Source organism: Helianthus annuus, chromosome 12 (genome assembly GCF_002127325.2).
Source record: "Helianthus annuus cultivar XRQ/B chromosome 12, HanXRQr2.0-SUNRISE, whole genome shotgun sequence".
Classification (NCBI taxonomy): Eukaryota; Viridiplantae; Streptophyta; class Magnoliopsida; order Asterales; family Asteraceae; genus Helianthus; species Helianthus annuus.
The window spans coordinates 158,582,582-158,602,754 of NC_035444.2; positions in this window are offsets into that span (position 1 = coordinate 158,582,582).

Sequence of the window (20,173 nt, forward strand, 5' to 3'; positions counted from 1 at the left end):
ATAATGCTTAAGAGCTATGACGTATTATATATAAGCAAAACTTTCAATTTTCACATAACAGAGGCAGAAGCTTATAAAAAAAATAGGTAGGGCTTATAAAAAAACAATTCATATCATTAGGTTAATATCTTATTTGTAAACAATTATATTACACATTAAATCATAAAATATGTAAGTAATGGTATTAGAAAGGGGAAAAATGTAATAATCATTTAATAAGTTCATTAAGGGTAAAATAGTAATTCAATAGGAGTAATTTTAATAAAATGGGTAAATATGTAATATGTATGGTTTAAAAGGGGGAAATATGTAATTGATTTTATGGGTTGAGTATATATGTAATAAATGATCTTAGGAGGGGGATATATGTAAATGACCTCATTTAAAACAACCATAAATTTTGGTTTTAAAATAGAACATATAACTAAACTTTAGAATATATATAGATTAATAGATTTTAAGAAACCATAAGCTTAAAAGATGATTTTTTATTAAATATATGAATAATACAATAAAGTGTGTATCACAAAGATTGTGTCGAGAAAAACTTCAAATTATTATAAGTTGAATTAAATGGAGTCTTGAAGTTTAATTAACTTTTATGATAATGATAACTAATTTAATTTTTTTTTTTTGAACGGTGACTAATTACTATTGTTATTCTTGGATTTGATAATGAAGGAAACAAAAAGATTTGATGACAAAGAGTAAGATCAGATGACAGAAAAGATTTGATGACAAAGAATAAGTTCTGATGACAAAGAGTTATTTTATAATTTACATAAAACGTTATTAGTTATTACTACATATGAGTTATTTTTAGATAATGTTTGTATGATTTTATTATAATGATGCATGTTTTTTATTTAAGTCTCTGCATTATCAATGAGTATTGTGAGAAAGGATGCACGATTTTTTTACGATACAAATACATGAATTGTAGATGTTCATGATGTGTTCAAAATATACAAAAAAAAAAAACATAACATATTACTTCTCTTTCTAACTACGATTGTTGATTAATAACTAGGAAAACTATCAAAAAGAGCAATGAAGATGATAAATTATGTTTGGTGAATCAATTTTCGGCCTGAAGTGCAGAGAAGTTGCCACTTGCCACTGTAGTCGGGACCGGTCCACACCATCACGTGGCCTTTGACGTCAAGAAGAAGCGTCTGCCATCAATTATCGGAAACCAGATAGATCAGATCCGTGCTGTTTGATGATGAAGTAGCTCACTCAGGACACAATGGCTGAGTGTAAGTAGAATAGTGGATGGTCAAGCCCAATTGATCGTATGGGAGGCCCATTTTGCAGGCATGCAATCATGAATCTTGTCATGTCATATTGTGATGTGACCTTAATGAGTTAAGTCTATTAGTGGCCCGATATTGGACTGTGAAAATGGTTGGTGATTTTGTGTGCCCAATGTTTATCCCCTTAAAATGTCACCCTAATTAGCATTCATTCATAAAGATGTAAATTATATAAAGGGGTTGTTTGACAACTTTTAAATGGTTAAGTGCTGAAGTAGTAAGAGGTCCGAATCATTAAGTGCTGAACCAGTAAAAGGTCTGAATCATTAAGAGGCAGTATAATGCTTAACCCTTCAGAGGTAAATGTCACACCCTAACCGATGGCGGAAACATCGGGATGAGACGAACAAATTGCTCAAAACATCATAACACTATGTGACAATATTAATTTAATTCAAAATTTCATTTCAAGACTAAATGTCATACAAGATTCAAATAAAAATAGCAACATTGTTTCAAATTGTAACATAACAACAAAAGATAGATTAATCTAGGTGTGTATCTAGTCCACCCTAAATCTTGTTTCGTCTTGAATATCATCTCAATAATTAACCTGCAACATGTATTAAAATAGAGTTCAATGCAAAAGCAAAGGCGAGTATACAAGTTTGGTTACATAGCATAATAGAATAAAAACTCATATCTACTAAGTGAATAAATTTACTAGCAATGCAATTTTGGCGTACTATATGATCAAACCCAAGAATACAACGCATACAATAGCCTAATCCCAATAGTTTAGCGGGGTGGTAATGTTTAACTTAACAATACCCAATAGAATAGCGGGCGGGGCGTTAATCCTATAGCGCTATAATTGTTAAGGTGGGCTAGCAAAGTTAATGAGCATATAACGTTCCAAATCGTTCATAGAGCATACAAGCATAGCAAATATTCACAATAGTTTCATGTCACGTTCATAGATAGAGTATGTTTTGTTTAAGCATAAAAGTTGTTTTGAATAGGTATACATGTTGCATCCCAAAGTGTAAAAGGGAAAAAGGGATCGAGTATACTCACGGTTTACAAGTCTTGACTTGGAGATCCGAGAGTAAGTTTGGTGATGGATTACTTTGGAGCACCTAGTCCTTCTACACGAGGAAACATAGGTGTGTGAGTTTGGCGTTCAACGGAAGATTATAAATTCGGAGTTTAATATAACATAAAGTAGAATAAAGTACGATACGAAAAATAATCATCTTTAACTTAGTAACCCTTGTATGACACTATGTAACCGCTAGGGTTAGAATGTTTTCATGGGTAGTACACCCATTAGAATCATACTTTAGAGTTTTAGGTCTTAGATGTTATCCTACTACTTTAACATATAAACACAAGTTTAATGTTAAAGGTTCGAATGAGTGTATGTACATATTTAGGTTAAGTATTACATATTACTTAGTTCAATAGTTCAAGTAGGAGGTAGAAGATTAGAATCTTCGTTTAGGCACCTCGAGTTATCATGGATGTCATGTATGGGGTAGGAAGAACATGCTTCCATTTAGGAACCCCTTGAATGTTTACCACTTCACTTGATGTAAAAACAACCAAGGAGGGTCACGAACTAGGATTAGTACAATAATACAAACAACCTAAATAAAGAGAAATCATCAAATCATGTGAGGATTTTACGTTGGAACAACCCAAGTTGTTCCATAATCATTTCTCATCAAGAACCAAGCTTGAACATGACTTGTGGGTGAAATACCCTAATAAAAATAGAAAGTATTTGAGGTTTTAACCTCTGATTTATAGTGTCTCAACCTTGTTTTTAAGCTTAACCAACTATAAGAGAGGTTGTAAGCATTAGGACATAGGCTTGAGATGTGTTAGACACAAGTTGGATGAAGTTTAAACAAGTTTGAAAGAGTATGAAACAAAACAGAAAGTTCTTGGACCATTTCAGAGCAATTCCAGGTCTGATTTCTCCAAGGAGAAGTCAAGGAATCAAACTCCATTATTATCCAAGCAAGTAGGAAGAAGAATCAAGTAATTTCGTTAAGAAATGAGCAAGTTATACTGACTTTAGTGCAAGGGTATGAATCTGTCCGAAAATGCAGATTCTTGCTAGAACTTGAGAGTGTTTAGGAGAGATTTGAGAGTGTTGAAAGTGTCCAAGTGCTTGGAGGACCTTGGGTACTTATAGGGGAGTGATTAGGGTTGTTTTGGGGGGATAATTAAGGCTAAAACTCGGTTTAAACAAGGAAATCCCGCTCAAAAATGAACTTGGTCGCGACTGTCCAAGTTTTCTGCAGACTTGAGGTCCATGCGGCCCGCCTGAGATATCAGGGTAAGTCCACGCGGGCCGCCCGGGCTTGTTTATTCGAAATAAGTTTCAAAAAGTTACAATTTAGCCCCCGGACTTGTTATTTTGGTGATTTTAGGGCATTTAATGACTATTCTTGCCACCAAAGCATAGTTTAAGGTAGATCTAAGTATGAGGGGCATAAACCAAGTATAATTAAGTGTATGAGGATCGCATGCAAGTATCGTTTACGTTCAAAACACGTTCAATGCATAAGTTTGGTTTAATTACAAGTTTAGCACATAGTTTCCAAGAATAACGTTCAAGCACAATATTGATTCACCAATCAAACATACGAGCATAATTAGAGTGCGTACAACATAAATGTAACAAAATACAAGTTTCATTAATGATCCAAGTCTTGGTTTGATAACGATTACGAAGAAAGGAATGATTACAAGAATACAAGGTTTCTAAAAATAGAAATACGAACAAAACTTTCTATAAATGGAAAGTACAAAAGAGCCGGGCGTTACAGTAAATGTCTGACCAATTCAGATTAGAGGTTTTAACCATTCAGACTCTGTATAAAACTTAACCATTCAGAGGCAAATGTCTGAACCATTCAGACATCTGCTCACGAAACAAACAGTCTGAACCATTAAGTGCTGAACCAGAAAGATATCTGAACCATTAATAGGGATGGCAATGGGTCGGGTTTGGGTCGGGTATTGGTAATCCCATACCCATACCCGGTTGTAAAATCGTGTCCCATACCCGACCCAATACCCGTCGGGTATATGTCGGGTAATTACCCGTCGGGTACCGGGTATACCCGCGGGTGTCGGGTATACCCATTAGTTTGTTAAAAGGTATAAATTGAGATTTCCAAATACATTTTTTACTATTATAATTATTATATAATTTTATTTATGCAACAACTATTATAAATTAAAATATACATTACATACATATAAGTTTTATCATAAATTTATAATAACTTTATAACATTTATACACTTATATGTATATACTTCACAACACACAAAATATAAATACTATCATCAAATACATATGCTAAAAGAAAATTTATTTTTTCACATTATTAACATACTAAAATAAATCACTAATAGATAAGGGTTAATGAAAAATCTACTACTTCTAATAAAGTAAAATAATCTTTAGCCACTTGTCATTAGCTTAACTCATCAGTTGACACGTGGCTTTATATTGTTTCCCCAATTTTTCTTTTGAGCGGCAAATTGAATACACGCTTTGTATTCTTTGTTTCTCAGACCAAAATAATTTCCTAAATCCCACACAATCATTCTCTCATCTTCTCTCAAACCACAAAAGAGTTTCCATCTGATCAAAAACCCTAGATCTATAACTGATGTGCGTGAAGTGTGTTATATTTTAGATGTATATTTAAGCCCTTTTTTACACTTTTAGCCAAGTTTTAAATTTATAAAACACGATATTTACTAACACTAAACACACATATGGGCAAGTGCACCCATCGTGGACGTAGTATAGTGTTGGTAAGATACCGAGGTCGTCTAAGGACACAAGAGCTTTTAGTACCGGTTTATCCTCAACGTCTAATCAAATCAAAAAGAAGTTATAAAAGATTTTTAAACTAAGCAAATAAAAACTAACTAAATGCTGAAAATTAAAATAAAAATAAAAACAGATAGACAAGATGAATCACTTGGATCCGACTCGTGTATTAGTATAACCTTTGATTATTTTCGCACTTTTGCACTTGTTTAAGAGATTATCTTAGTTATTGTAGTATGCCCCTCTTTTGAAGGCGACGTTACCCTCAACCCAGTAGTTTGAGTCAGCAAGGATACAATCCTAAAGGGTTGGATTATTGGGAGATAATGAATTAAGATATTAATGCAAATTATGGTAGGCCCCGCTTTTGGCGGTGACGTTACCCTCGGCTAAGTAGTCTGAGTCAGCAGGGATACAGTCCTAAATAGCCGGATTATAGTATTAATAGTAGTTAACTTATGAGGGGGTCAAAGAGTTTGGATCCCCGCCATCCAATACCTATGGGCATTGAAGGAGATCCTACTAAATTTGACCCAGGTCCCTTGTAGGACCTCTAAACGCTGAACAAGGGCAAGACCCTTACCAAACCATTCCCTTAACCCCCGACCAGGTAGCCAACATACCTCCATATAGACCGTGGAGATATGAATGGTGAAAATCTTTTATTTTATATAGACAGTAAAATAATGCCAAGACACCACGGACAAACGATAAAGAAAGATCACCTTCAACATAAGCAACTAGTTATTAAAGTCATTAATACAAAACAAAATAAAAAGTGCAAAAGATTAAAAATAAAAAGTATTATACTAAACACTTGTCTTCACCAAGTGATGTAAGAGACTTAGGCAAACATGGCCTTGATTGTCAAGAACTCTTACGATCAATCTTGGATCCCGAGACGACTCACACACTCTATGATGGACAATGGATGATGGTGGTGGATGATGGTGTTGTGATGGTGGTGGGTGGTGGATGAAGTGTGAGAGAGGTGGTGTGCCAAGGGATGAGTTGAAATGAAACCAAGCACTCCTATTTATAGGCTGAACATAAGGCTGGGCACGGCCCCGTGTCCGCTGGACACGCCCCCGTGCCCGTCTGACACTCTCTCTCTTCATTAATTGTAATTCGCAATTACAATTAATGCGCCTGCTGTACTTTCGCCACGCCCCCGTGCTCACTGGACACGGCCCCGTGGTGGGCAATAGATGTAACGCTCCGCTTTTTCGTAACCTTTTGTAATTAGAATACGTGTCTTGTACTTCTATTTTTGGAAGCTTGTTCCTTTTGTATTTCGTATTTCGTTTTCAAACCGTTGTAAAACCGAGACTTCGATCGTAATGAAATTCTATTTTTTTATGCTTATACGTATCGCAATACTCGGGTTATACATTACCAATCTCGAATGCATACGCGCGACTGATACTCGACATACTGGTACTCATAACTTATACACACTTGTTAACTATTAAATATGTGGTTAATAATAATAATATAATACTATAGTAATCATCAACGTAAGTTGATGTTATATATTCAAATATTATATTAAACAAAAAAAAATGTATAAAAAGAAAATGGCCGAAATTGTGGCTGTTGTTTATTTACTGTTTTGAATTTTGTATTTATAATTTCCCAACCCATATTGTATATTTGATTGAGTAGTAAGTTAGGTAAAATAATTATCTAACATAACTAATAAATATGTTGTACCACCTAAGTTGCAACATACAAAAAAAAAGGGAAATGTGTTGGCTGTGACAGCCATGCACCGAACTGCCAAGACTATATGGAATGTTTGTTTGATTATAATTTTCCAATCACATGTTACTACATTCAATTAAATAGATGGTGGGTGAATTATTTATTCAACATATTTAATAAATATCCTACATTAGCTAAGTTGGACCAATCAAAAAAATAAAAAACAGCACATAGGCAGCAGATTACGGCCGCAACTATGTGTGAATGTTTATTGTTTTTTTTATTGCTAAACAACCAACTAACTATCTTAAATGCTCACCCAACTTAACCCTAATCATTCCCTATAAATACCACTCTAATCCCAGCCACTTTTCCATTTTACAAACTCTAATCTCACTCTCAAAACTCTCTCAAACTCCATAAATTCGTAGCTGAAAGTGCAGGTTCGGACAGAAGTACCAAGCTCCACTAAAGTGAGCATAACTTCTTCATTTCTCATCCGTTTTAGCTCATTCTTTTTCCTATGTGCTTGGATCGACCTTAACTTCGATTCCATGGGTTTTTCACAGTAAATAAGTCCCTGGAACTTCGGCAAAAAGGCTCCAAAGTTCACTGTTCATTTCTGATTTTCATCTAATCTTTACTAAACTTGTTCAACTTGAGTCTAACTCATCTCAAACCTATGTCCTTATGCTTATAACCACTTCTATGGTTAGTTAGGCTTAAAAACAAGGTTGAGACAAACAAAATCAGAGGTTAATCCTCAAATACTTTCTGTTTTGTTTAGGGTTTTTGACCCACAAGTGGTGTTTAAGCTTCAAGCTTGATAAAGGTGTGATTGTGGACTAACTTGGGTTGTCCAACATAAAATCCCCACATCCCTTGATGATTTCTCATAGTGTAGATGTTTCTTATTCTTGTATTGATATTAGTTCATGACCCTCCTTGTATGTTTTTACATCAAGTGTAGTGGTGAACCATAAGAGGTACCTAAATGGAAGCTTTCTCTTCCTACCTCCTACATGATTTCCATGATATTTAGAGGTACCTAAATGAAGATCTTAATCTTCTACCTCGTGCTTGAAATATTGGACTTAATAATATGTATAAAAATATATGTAATATATAAGCACATAATCCAAATAATCGAATCTTAAATGATGAATTAGTGTTCATATGTCCAAGTACTAGATTATATCATCCTATAGTATGATAACTTGTTACGATTCTAATGGAACCATGTTCCATGAAACCATATAAACTCCTTGGAGTACATAGTGTCAAGAACAAGTATCATATGTATTAGATGATTATTTCACATGTTATTCTCATATGTTATTTTCATGATTGTTTTATTCCGAATCTCGACTCTAAGCATACTTGAACTTTAACCCTTATACATTCGGACTCTAAATCTCTACTCGTCAACAATTGGATAATCGGAAAGCATATGCAAACTTTGTGAGTATACTCGCAACCCCCTTTTTACGTTTACCACTTTTTGGGGTGTAACATGTTTTACTATTAAACTATACATAAACTTATTTTTTATGCAATGCACAAAACAATCCTTATACATGAATACTATGTTATGATACTTGATGCTTACGTGGACCATACTTATGTGATATGTTTTAGTCATTAGCTCTCACGAGCCTCCCTTCGACATGTATAGCGCTATAGGAGTAACGCACCGCCCCCCTTAAATTTGGGTCATGTTGAATTAATTAAACTTTCTTGCGTAAACAGAGGTTGGCTAGAAATATTGCATGCCACGCTAGGTTGATCTCGTATAGACTAAGTTGCCATGTGGATTCGTTTTAAACTTTTACACTTATACTTATGCTTAAACTTGTATACTCGCCTTTGCTTTTGCATTGAATTGTATTTTAAACATGTTACAGGTTGATGATGACGATGCTATGAAAAGAAGTAGCGTTGATGCCTGATACACATATAGACGTTTAGGTTTAATATGTTGTATCAATTTTGATTATGTTGTTACGTATTTCCTTTGAACATGTTGTTATTTGAATTTCCTTGTATGTTTGACAATTTATCTATGAAATGAAATCGGTTTATTAAATATTGTCACAAATAGCGTTATGATGTCTCTAGCAATCTTCACACTTCGTCTCATCCCGATGTTTCCGCCATTGGTTGGGGTGTGACAGGTTGGTATCAGAGCCATAACTATAGGGAAATAGGAAAAGTAGGAATGCTTTAACCTAGTCTATAGTTCTAGAGCCTTATTCTTATGTTTTGCTTGAACCGCTTGCATAATACATTATTTACTCCTTATTTACTTGCTTTTGGTCTTTTAAACATATATGCCACTTTCGTGTTAATACTTGCTTTGTTTGTTAATACTTGTTGCATTATTCCATCCTTATGTGCTATCCTTTAAATGCATTTTTCGTATTATTTCTTGCAATACTTATTATGCTTATACTTGTTATTACTATTTTGAGCATACGTCTTTTACTCATTTATACAAACATCAAAGCCACTCGTATTACACAAACGAGACGACTTCACTAAAATAGGCGTGAAACCCACAATTTGGTGGACGACCCTCAATCCATCTACTTTTCTTTTTACATGAAATTCACCATTAAGTTAGGAGTGAAATCCTCACCTTGATGGAGAAATTCAAATTTCAAATTCTAGTGGGGCCCTTGTCAAAGTGTCGAAATTAATTTTTGACCCGACGAGTACCAACCACACTTAGGATACTAAATCGCCAAGTTAGGGGTGAAACCCGCACCTTGTCGACTAGTTCCACTCTTTGATTTTCATTAATCCCGCCAAGTCTCGAAATTTCAATTGAATTGAGGACATGTAGTAACCGGAAGGGTAAATACCGTTAACCGACTTGTCGGCGAGAGTATTTCACCTATTAGGCCAAAGCATGCTCCTCAAATTCGAAAGACTTTTCGACCACTTTGGTTAGTCAACGTTCCGTTTTGGAACCATCTCAAATTTTAATCAAACATACGTTATATTATTTATTTTATACGATGCAATCTTTCAAATACGAATTTACTTTCGGTATTTTCTCCTCACACACACACAACATATTAAATCCTTTTCACACATTTATACATATGCATGATTTCATATAAATTAAATTTGTTTTCCTTGTAACGACGAGTGGGGACATATCATCGAGATAGGAGTGATTTCCTTACCTTGACGATTAACTCCACTCCCATTTTCTTAAAAACGACCTCACCAACGAGTTAGGGGTGATTCCCTTACCTAGGTGATCGTTACCAAAACGTCTCTTCAAGATATCTTATTATGCAAATTCGATCATATTTTATACCTAAATTGTTTATCATTATTCAAAATACCTACTTATACCGACTTCAAAATACATTGTTTTATCAAGCGTACTTCTTATTATACAATCTATTTTCACTCAACTCATATACACGAGATTCTTAATCATGTCTTAAAACGTTTTATTACTCGAACCTCCAAACCATAACGAAATGCTACCTATCAATTTAATCGGTCCAATGAAACTCTTGCCCATGAACTTCATATTCGATTTAATAACTAAAACACGTTCACATTATACCATCATACTAGGGACTTCTACTCTTAATCAAAATCAAATAAACCCTTCTCATACACTTATAAGATCTTATGGATGTTATATGATTGTTTTACCAAAGACTCTTTTCAACATCAACAAATCATTTGTTAAATTTTAATCACCAACCCTTTTGCTTTCTAAGGATCGACGCTTTCACCTCCAAAATTTAAAATTTCTTGTTTTGGTGCAAATGAAGCGAACTCATTTTAACTTTTCCTACACCGCTTAATTCGCCATTCAAATTTCAAAAAACACGTGGGCTAGAAGACTTCATGGGGACCGACAATTTTCAACATACGTAAACTTTTGAAGCCAAAGTAGCATTCCCATTCATTACAAAATACATTATGCTTAACCAATGAGTACTTTATATCCTCTTACATATGCAAACTAGATTCTACCTTTCAAACCAAGCTCAATCTAATTTTGATTCGATAAACTCAATGTTTCATTTAAAAAACTATACATGCATATCATCATACACGTTTTAGTCGTTGCATCGCGACAATTTCAGTTATACCATTCGTATTTACATGCTCAACCTTTTGAGCACTTTTACATGCTTAACTTTGTTACGTTTCAATTGATACTATATAAGCAATCATTAGTATTCGTACTTCCACTCACACTCATATTCATAACATTACGTTTTATGCTTATACCTATACTTATACGTTTCATGTTTTTACTTATATTCATACGTTTCATGCTTATACGTATGCTCATACTACGTTTAATATCTATGTTCATACTTACGTGAATAATCATACCTAAACTTAAACTTATGCTCGTACTTTCATTCATACTCATGATTCATACATTCGTACCCGTACGCGAGCGTAATCCGAGGGATTCGCTTACGTGGGTCCCATACATACTTAAGCATGGACTTGCTTACATACTATATTCTTATACGTACACGTTCTTATCTTTAAATTATGTATACCCTGATTCATACACAACTAGTACAAGCTATGCGGATCCTGCGACAATCAAAATAATCGCGGGTGCACACGGGATTATAGTGATGGGCGTATGAAAACCATAGAGTGTACTACTGGGTATGGTAAGAAACGGAACGTAACATGATACCGAATACGAAACGGACGTAACGTGGTCAAAACATGGTGGATACGCCGCTGGTACTTCCTATATATAAGTGTTTTCATCATGTTAGCAAACTTTCGTAAGACGTGCCATGAGAAATTCAGTGGTTTTGCAGACCTTTTAGACCTAATTCAAACTTTAAACAACTCACAAACGTGTTATATCCGATTATCCATGACGAGACTTCATTCTTAGCACACTACTTTCGGCTATCTAGTACATATGCCATTCCTATACTTGTATTCGTTTATTAAGAGTCAATCGTCAATTCCATATACGCAACTATACATTTCCAATTATGTTTAGTACCTCAAATCATTTTAGACAAACGAACTCCTTTGCAAACCTATCTTGTCATTCTTCAAAATATCATACTTTTTACGTTTCAAAATTTTCGAGTCTCAATTCTTGATAATCACATTTTGTCGAAACTCTTTCAAGTCTTCCTCTTACATAAATTTCGGGACGAAATTCCCTAAAGGAGGGGAGACTGTAACGCTCCGCTTTTTCGTAACCTTCTGTAATTAGAATACGTGTCTTGTACTTCTATTTTTGGAAGCTTGTTCCTTTTGTATTTCGTATTTCGTTTTCAAACCGTTGTAAAACCGAGACTTCGATCGTAATGAAATTCTATTTTTTATGCTTATACGTATCGCAATACTCGGGTTATACATTACCAATCTCGAATGCATACGCGCGACCGATACTCGACATACTGGTACTCATAACTTATACACACTTGTTAACTATTAAATATGTGGTTAATAATAATAATAATAATAATAATAATAATAATAATATAATACTATAGTAATCATCAACGTAAGTTGATGTTATATATTCAAATATTATATTAAACAAAAAAAATGTATAAAAAGAAAATGGCCGAAATTGTGGCTGTTGTTTATTTACTGTTTTGAATTTTGTATTTATAATTTCCCAACCCATATTGTATATTTGATTGAGTAGTAAGTTAGGTAAAATAATTATCTAACATAACTAATAAATATGTTGTACCACCTAAGTTGCAACATACAAAAAAAAAAAAAAGGGAAATGTGTTGGCTGTGACAGCCATACACCGAACTGCCAAGACTATATGGAATGTTTGTTTGATTATAATTTTCCAATCACATGTTACTACATTCAATTAAATAGATGGTGGGTGAATTATTTATTCAACATATTTAATAAATATCCTACATTAGCTAAGTTGGACCAATCAAAAAAATAAAAAAACAGCACATAGGCAGCAGATTATGTAACAACTGTCACTAAAACCCGTAATTAGGATAATAATTATCCAATAAGAAAACCCTAATTAAGACACCCAAATAATTTGGCATAAACCCTGAAATTTCCGGAACAATCGGAATCAGGATCAGGGCCCCTAAAATTCGAGGGGGGCAAACCCTAATTGATAATTATCTAATTAAAATCGTTGCTAAAAGCTGATTGGCTGAATCTTTGACTCACCAAAGCTAAGACCCGAACTCAGCTAGGCTAGAAATAGGTTGCACCCTTTACGGACCGTAAAGGTTAAGCCTTACGGACCGTAAGCCTACCGGTCAGCCTTACGGACCGTATGGGTTAGGTCATACGGTCCGTAAGCGAGTCGAATTTCTGGCTATAAATAGCCGACCTTGGCACTTAACTGTTGAAACAAAAGCGACGTAGAATCGCTGTCTGTACGTCGAGTTAGATCGATTACAGTCCACAACACACACACACGATCACGAGGTGCTGCCGCAATCAGGGTAATAACTCGATCGCTATTAAGATTCAACGTCCGATCGATTATAACTATCCAACGATAGTCCGGGTGCTGCTCAAATTGAGCTTGTACTTTGATTATTCGTCGTGATTTCGACTTGAATATTAGAGTGCTGTTCGAATTCGGACTATTCTCTGTTATTTGTTGTGAATCCGATTGAATTATCGAGTATTGCACTGATTAATCGTTGTGAGGGTTTAATCTCGTGAATTGACGTAACTGCTGTATTAGTTACTAACCTGCCTGTGTGTGCATTGTGTTAAACTAGGTTTAATCAAGGCTAATCAGTAGGCTTATATCTTGCTCGTAATCTGCAATGTGAGTCATTCTTCTTTTAAAACTATTTTCTCACAGATTGTGAGTAAGTTGTACAAAACTCCAAAGTTATTTTCAAAGTTATAAGTGCAGGGATTAAGTCTTTGTAATCACCATATTACAGCCGGTATGTGGGGTTTTGTATACATTACTTGTTTCCCGTCACACTTGGACAAACGGGTGGCCAAGGGGTGATCTGACCACAGTCACAGACACCATTGGACAAATGGGCTAGCCAATGGTTGGTCGAGTGACAAATACTGTGGGTAGTTGGTTTGATATCAGAAACATTGTAATCGCTCTTAATACTGTAATTTATAACTAACGGGTCGTTTTAGAAAACAGAATGATTCACTCAGTATTTTCCCGCTGACAAAACCTTTTTCCAACATGTTTCAGGTGATCTATGTGATCCAGGAAAAGTGCAGTAAAGCACTACAAGCTCAGAGAAGTGGCTCATTGTGAATAAATAAATAAAACATGTTTTGGAAAATAATGATTTCTGTGTGAAATCAACTTATTGTAAATTATGGGATTTTATCCCTAAAAAACTTTGTGTAATATATTAAACGAGCATTTTACGGTGAAAAGATCCTGTAATAAAAGACTTCCGCTGTCGCATAAATCAGATACCACGGGATTTCTGTCCCGCAGCCCCAGGAACGGGTCAAACCGGGCCGGGGGCCGTGACAGAAATAAGGTGGGATCAGAGCTAATTAATAACTATTGAGCCACTGATCGAGCCACTGATTTAAGCCTATTACTGAATTAAGTATTTAACCAAATACTTAATCCTACTAGCTGTCATTCTGTGATTATATGTTTTATTAACCAATTATTTGTTAGTTACAGTATGGGTAAACAAAAGCTGTCTGCTATCTACCACAAATTAGATATCGCATCTTCTTCTAAAAACCCAGTAAAACTAGAAGAAGGAATCTTTGTCCGCAAGGCAAACTATGAGAATCCTCTTTCCCCAGAGAAAAGGGATTCGATACTTAAAAAGAGTCAGGAGAAAAAGAAACCCCGAACCAAGAAAGTTAGGTTTAACCCAGAAGTCCAGGAATTGGGTAATAGTTCACCTTGGGAAGACAAACTAGACGAAAAATGGGCAAATCTCTATATGCTAGCTACTGTAGCAGAAAATGCAAATCTCTAAATATCTGATAAGTCGGGGCTAGTAAGAAAAATCACTATCCAGTAAATAAATAAAATCCTAGTGTGTTTATTTCTGCTGTCCTCTGTATAAATTAATATGCAATAAAACTTCAGTGTTTGTTTGTTAAACTTTGTTCCAAAGTTTTAACATTACATTCTTGTATTTTGCATATATGCTATGCAGCATGAGTGAGATATCGAAAGCATTTCAGAATCTCAACTTATATCCAGTACCTATCGAAGTCTCTTACGACTTTACTGGTTATATTGCTGACATAGAAGAACCTGTGGAATTCCAAGCTCCACCGCTGGAAAAAGCTAAACCTAAAAAGAAGAGAAGATACGTAGGGTGGAGGAAAGTACGCCGTAGGAAACCAGCCACTAGGAGACTTCCTAAAATAGAAAATCCTGTGAGCATGAACAAGGGAAAGGAAATAGAAACTGGAGAAAGTTCTAAACCACCAGAAAAAGAAATAGGAATAGATCTTAAGCAAAAGGGAATAGAGATTGGAGAGAGTTCAAAACAACCAGAAGCACGTTCCAGGACGAAATAGATCGCCTACTAGAAAACTGTGATGTCATAAGCCCGATTCGCAATAATTTGTACCCTTACCCGGCTACAGTCCAATTTCCCTTAAATGTAGCGCCATCTGTTCCAGAACCTTTAATCCACACCCGACCACTGGGCGAACTGGAGGAATGGTGGACAAATGACTGGCAATTCCAAAGCATAGTTAATAGTCCTTATAGTTTTCTTCCACAATTCGATCCAGAACCAATCCCTAATCCTCCCATGAGTAATGAAAACCTAGCTGAACTTCGTCAGTTCGGTGAAGAACCGATAGGTACAGGTAATAGGATCAGAGAAATGGGAGAGCAACTATCTTGGAAATACGATGAGAGGGAGCATCGTTACTAGAACTATCAGTCAAACCACGAAAAAGTCAGGAAGCCATATTGTATAATAGTGTAAATAAGTAACCTAAAACTTTGTAAAATGGGCAATAAAACTTTGTAAGATACGGTGTGTACGGATGCATATACAATATACAATAACAAAATGAAAGTCGAGAAATCGACAATTTTGGTTATGCTTGTATGTTGTAATAATTTATGCGTTCATCTGTGCTAATTTTGTTATTAATAAATTAGACACTAATAATTCCTACTAACTAGCAGATGGAAAACGCTAACAATGAACCAATTAATGAAGTAAATCAATCCGAGCAAGAACAGGAAGATCAATATATAACCCGACAAGATATCAAGCACTTTATCGCCCAAGGGATAGCCCATGCTATTCCAGAAATTGTGGCTGCTGTTCAAAAACCTGCAGAACCACAACACTTGAATCATAGTAAACGTACTCTGGAAAACAACGGCAGTAACAACATAAATGGAGGCGGTAATCATAACGATCATGATCCGCAACAAGTCCCACTTCTAAAAAGAATAAAAGCTGCAACACCTGGTTGCACTTACAAAGAATTTCTTGCTTGCAAACCCACTGAATTTGCAGGTAACGAAGGGGCAACTGCAACACTGCGCTGGTTAGAGAAAACCGAAGCAGTAATTGCAATAAGCAAATGTGCCGAAGAGGATCAAGTGATGTATGCATCAAATCTGTTCAAAGAAGGAGCACTAGAATGGTGGAACACGATCCTCCAGGCAAAAGAAAGAAGGATAGCCTATGCCATGAGTTGGGAAGAATTTAAGAGTCTTGTAGAAAGAAAATTCTGTCCCGAATATGAAAAAGATCAAATGGCAAACAAATTCTTAAGTCACCGCATGACAGGGGTAGATTGCCGGGGCTATACTTCGACATTCTTTGAATTCGCAAGGGTAGTGCCAACACTGGCTTCGCCAGAATCGGTACTTATTTCCCGTTACATCTGGGGGTTAATTAGTGAAATCCGAAACATCATTAAAGCTGCGAGACCTCGTACCATTGATGATGCTGTAGAATTAGCTAACACCCTAACGGATGAATTGGTGCGCACAAGAGAAGAAGATCGTAAGAAGGAAATAGCTCAAAAGATTACCCAAGGATTTCGTATGGGTAATACCAAGAAAAGAGGAACAGGGCAATCCTCATCACCTCCTTTCTACAGAAATTGCAAAAAGAAGCATTATGGACAATGCAATATAGTTTGCAATTTTTGCAAGGCAAAAGGACATCGTGAAGAAGACTGCAGGAAGAAAATAATAATTTGTTATAACTGCAGAGAAAGGGGACATTTCCAATCCGAATGTCCTAAGCTATCTAAACCAGTAGACAACAAAGCTAAATCAGCTGAAGGAGCAACCAAGAAGAATGCACGCGCATTCCAGCTGACCACTCAGGAGGCCGAACTCATTCCAGATGTGATAGCTGGTACGTTCCTAGTACAGGATGTGTTTGCAAAAGTATTATTTGACTCTGGCGCGAACCAAAGTTTTATTAATACTTCATTTTGTCAAGCTCTTAAATTACCTTTAACCACTCTTAGGCAGATTTTTACAATCGAAACAGCAGAAGGAAATTCTGTGAAAATAGATACAGTTTGGCAAAAAGGAAAAATAGAACTATTAGGCCATAAGTTTTCTGCAAATCTGTTACCAATGAATTTAGCCGGATTCGATGTAGTATTAGGAATGGATTGGTTAATAGCCAACCATGCACGAATCCTATGTGATAAAAATGCCGTAGAAATTCAAACTCCTTCAGGAGAGGTAATTTTAATTACTGGAGATAAATCTCGAAAGCCACTGAAATTTATTTCAGTAATGAAATTGGCAAGATATTCGAGAAAGCAGGAAATGGTGTATATGATTTCAGTAATCATTGACACTAACGATAAGAAACTTCAGGATATCCCGATAGTCTCAGAATACCCCGATGTTTTTCCAGAAGAATTACCTGGATTACCACCTGATAGGGAAGTAGAGTTTAGAATTCATTTAATTCCAGGTACTACACCAATAGCCAAAGCACCATATAGATTAGCACCTACCGAAATGCTAGAATTGAAAAAGCAATTAGATGAATTATTAAGCAAAGGATTCATACAACCTAGTTCATCCCCTTGGGGTGCACCAGTGTTGTTTGTGAAAAAGAAAGATGGATCTATGAGAATGTGTATCGATTATAGAGAATTGAATAAGGTTACGATTAAGAATCGATACCCACTACATAGGATTGATGATCTTTTTGATCAATTGCAAGGAGCTAGGTATTTCTCTAAGATAGATTTAAGATCCGGATATCATCAGTTGAAAGTACAAGAAGAAGACATACCTAAAACTGCTTTCAGAACTAGGTATGGTCATTATGAGTTTACAGTAATGCCCTTTGGATTAACAAATGCCCCAGCAGCATTCATGGACATGATGAATCGAATCTGTAAACCATACTTGGATAAATTTGTGATCGTTTTCATCGACGATATACTTATTTACTCCAAAAGCCAAAAAGAACATTGTAAACACTTACACGTTCTCTTAACCTTGTTAAGAAAAGAAAGGCTTTATGCCAAATTCTCGAAATGTGAATTTTGGCTGCAAGAAGTACAATTCTTAGGTCATGTGGTAAATCACGAAGGTATCCATGTAGATCCTGCTAAGATAGAAGCAATTACGAAATGGAAAGTTCCACAGACAGCAATGGAGATAAGAAGTTTTCTAGGCTTAGCTGGATACTATAGACGATTTATCAAAGATTTTTCTAAGATAGCCGTACCTTTAACCAAGTTAACCTGTAAAGCTGCTAAGTTTGAATGGGGACCTAGACAAGAAGAAGCTTTTAAGATTTTAAAGCATCGATTGACGAATGCACCCATCTTAGCTTTACCAGAAGGAACCGAAGATTTCGAAGTATATTGTGATGCTTCAAAATTAGGATACGGATGTGTGTTAATGCAACGCAAGAAGGTAATTGCGTATGCTTCTAGACAATTGAAAAAGCACGAAGAGAATTATACGACTCATGATCTAGAATTAGGAGCCATAATTTTTGCCCTTAAGATATGGAGACATTATCTGTATGGAAGTAAGTTTACTGTTTATACAGATCATAAGAGTTTAAGATATATATTTGGGCAAAAAGAGTTAAACATGAGGCAAAGAAGATGGATGGAAATGCTAAGCGATTACGACTGTGATATCCAATATCACGAAGGAAAGGCAAATGTAGTTGCAGATGCCTTAAGTCGTAAGTACCATGAGAAACAGAAACGAGTCCGTGCTCTTAGGTTAAGTCTACAAGTAGATTTAATGGAACAAATCAAAGAAGTTCAGGGAACGGCAATCAAGGACGATGCCGAAGGAATGAAAGGTTACCTAAAGGAATTAGAACAAGGAAAAGATGGAATTTGGAAATTCCATAAGAAACGAATTTGGGTACCTAAGCAAGGAGAGTTAAGAAATAAGATTTTAGAAGAAGCTCATAAATCTAGGTATACCATGCACCCAGGAAATAATAAGATGTACCAAGATTTAAGAAATAATTTCTGGTGGATAGGAATAAAAAAGGATATAGCCGAATACGTATCCAAGTGTTTAACTTGTTCACAAGTTAAGGCTGAACACCAGAAACCCTCAGGATTACTACAACAACTAGAAATGCCTATATGGAAATGGGAACTCATAACAATGGATTTTGTTACAAAGTTACCCAAAACCAGAAGAGGTAATGATGCGATTTGGGTAATTGTAGACCGATTAACCAAGTCGGCTCATTTCTTACCAATGAAAGAAACCTTCAGCATGGAAAGATTAGCGCAGCTGTACGTGGACGAAGTGGTATCTTTACATGGAGTCCCACTCTCTATTGTATCGGATAGAGATAGTCGTTTTACTTCTCATTTCTGGACAAGTTTTCAGAAAGCAATGGGAACTCGATTAAATCTAAGTACTGCATATCATCCACAAACAGACAGACAGAGTGAAAGGACAATACAAACTTTAGAAGACATGCTCCGAGCATGTGTAATTGATTTTGGTGGTAATTGGGATAGCCATTTGCCATTAATAGAATTCTCCTATAACAATAGTTATCATTCAAGCATCGAAGCTGCACCATTCGAAGCACTGTATGGACGCAAGTGCAGAACTCCAGTATGTTGGGCAGAAATAGGAGAAAGTCAATTATCAGGTCCAGAAATTGTACAAGAAACTATTGAAAAGATAACCCAAATCAAGGAAAGACTGAAAATGGCTCGAGATCGTCAGAAAAGTTATGCAGACAATCGTCGCAAGCCTTTAGAATTTCAAATCAGGGACAAAGTACTTTTAAAAGTCTCTCCTTGGAAAGGAGTAGTACGATTCGGTAAGAAAGGAAAGCTAAGTCCAAGGTATGTTGGACCATTCCCCGTGATTCAACGAATAGGACCAGTAGCTTATCGTTTACAACTACCAG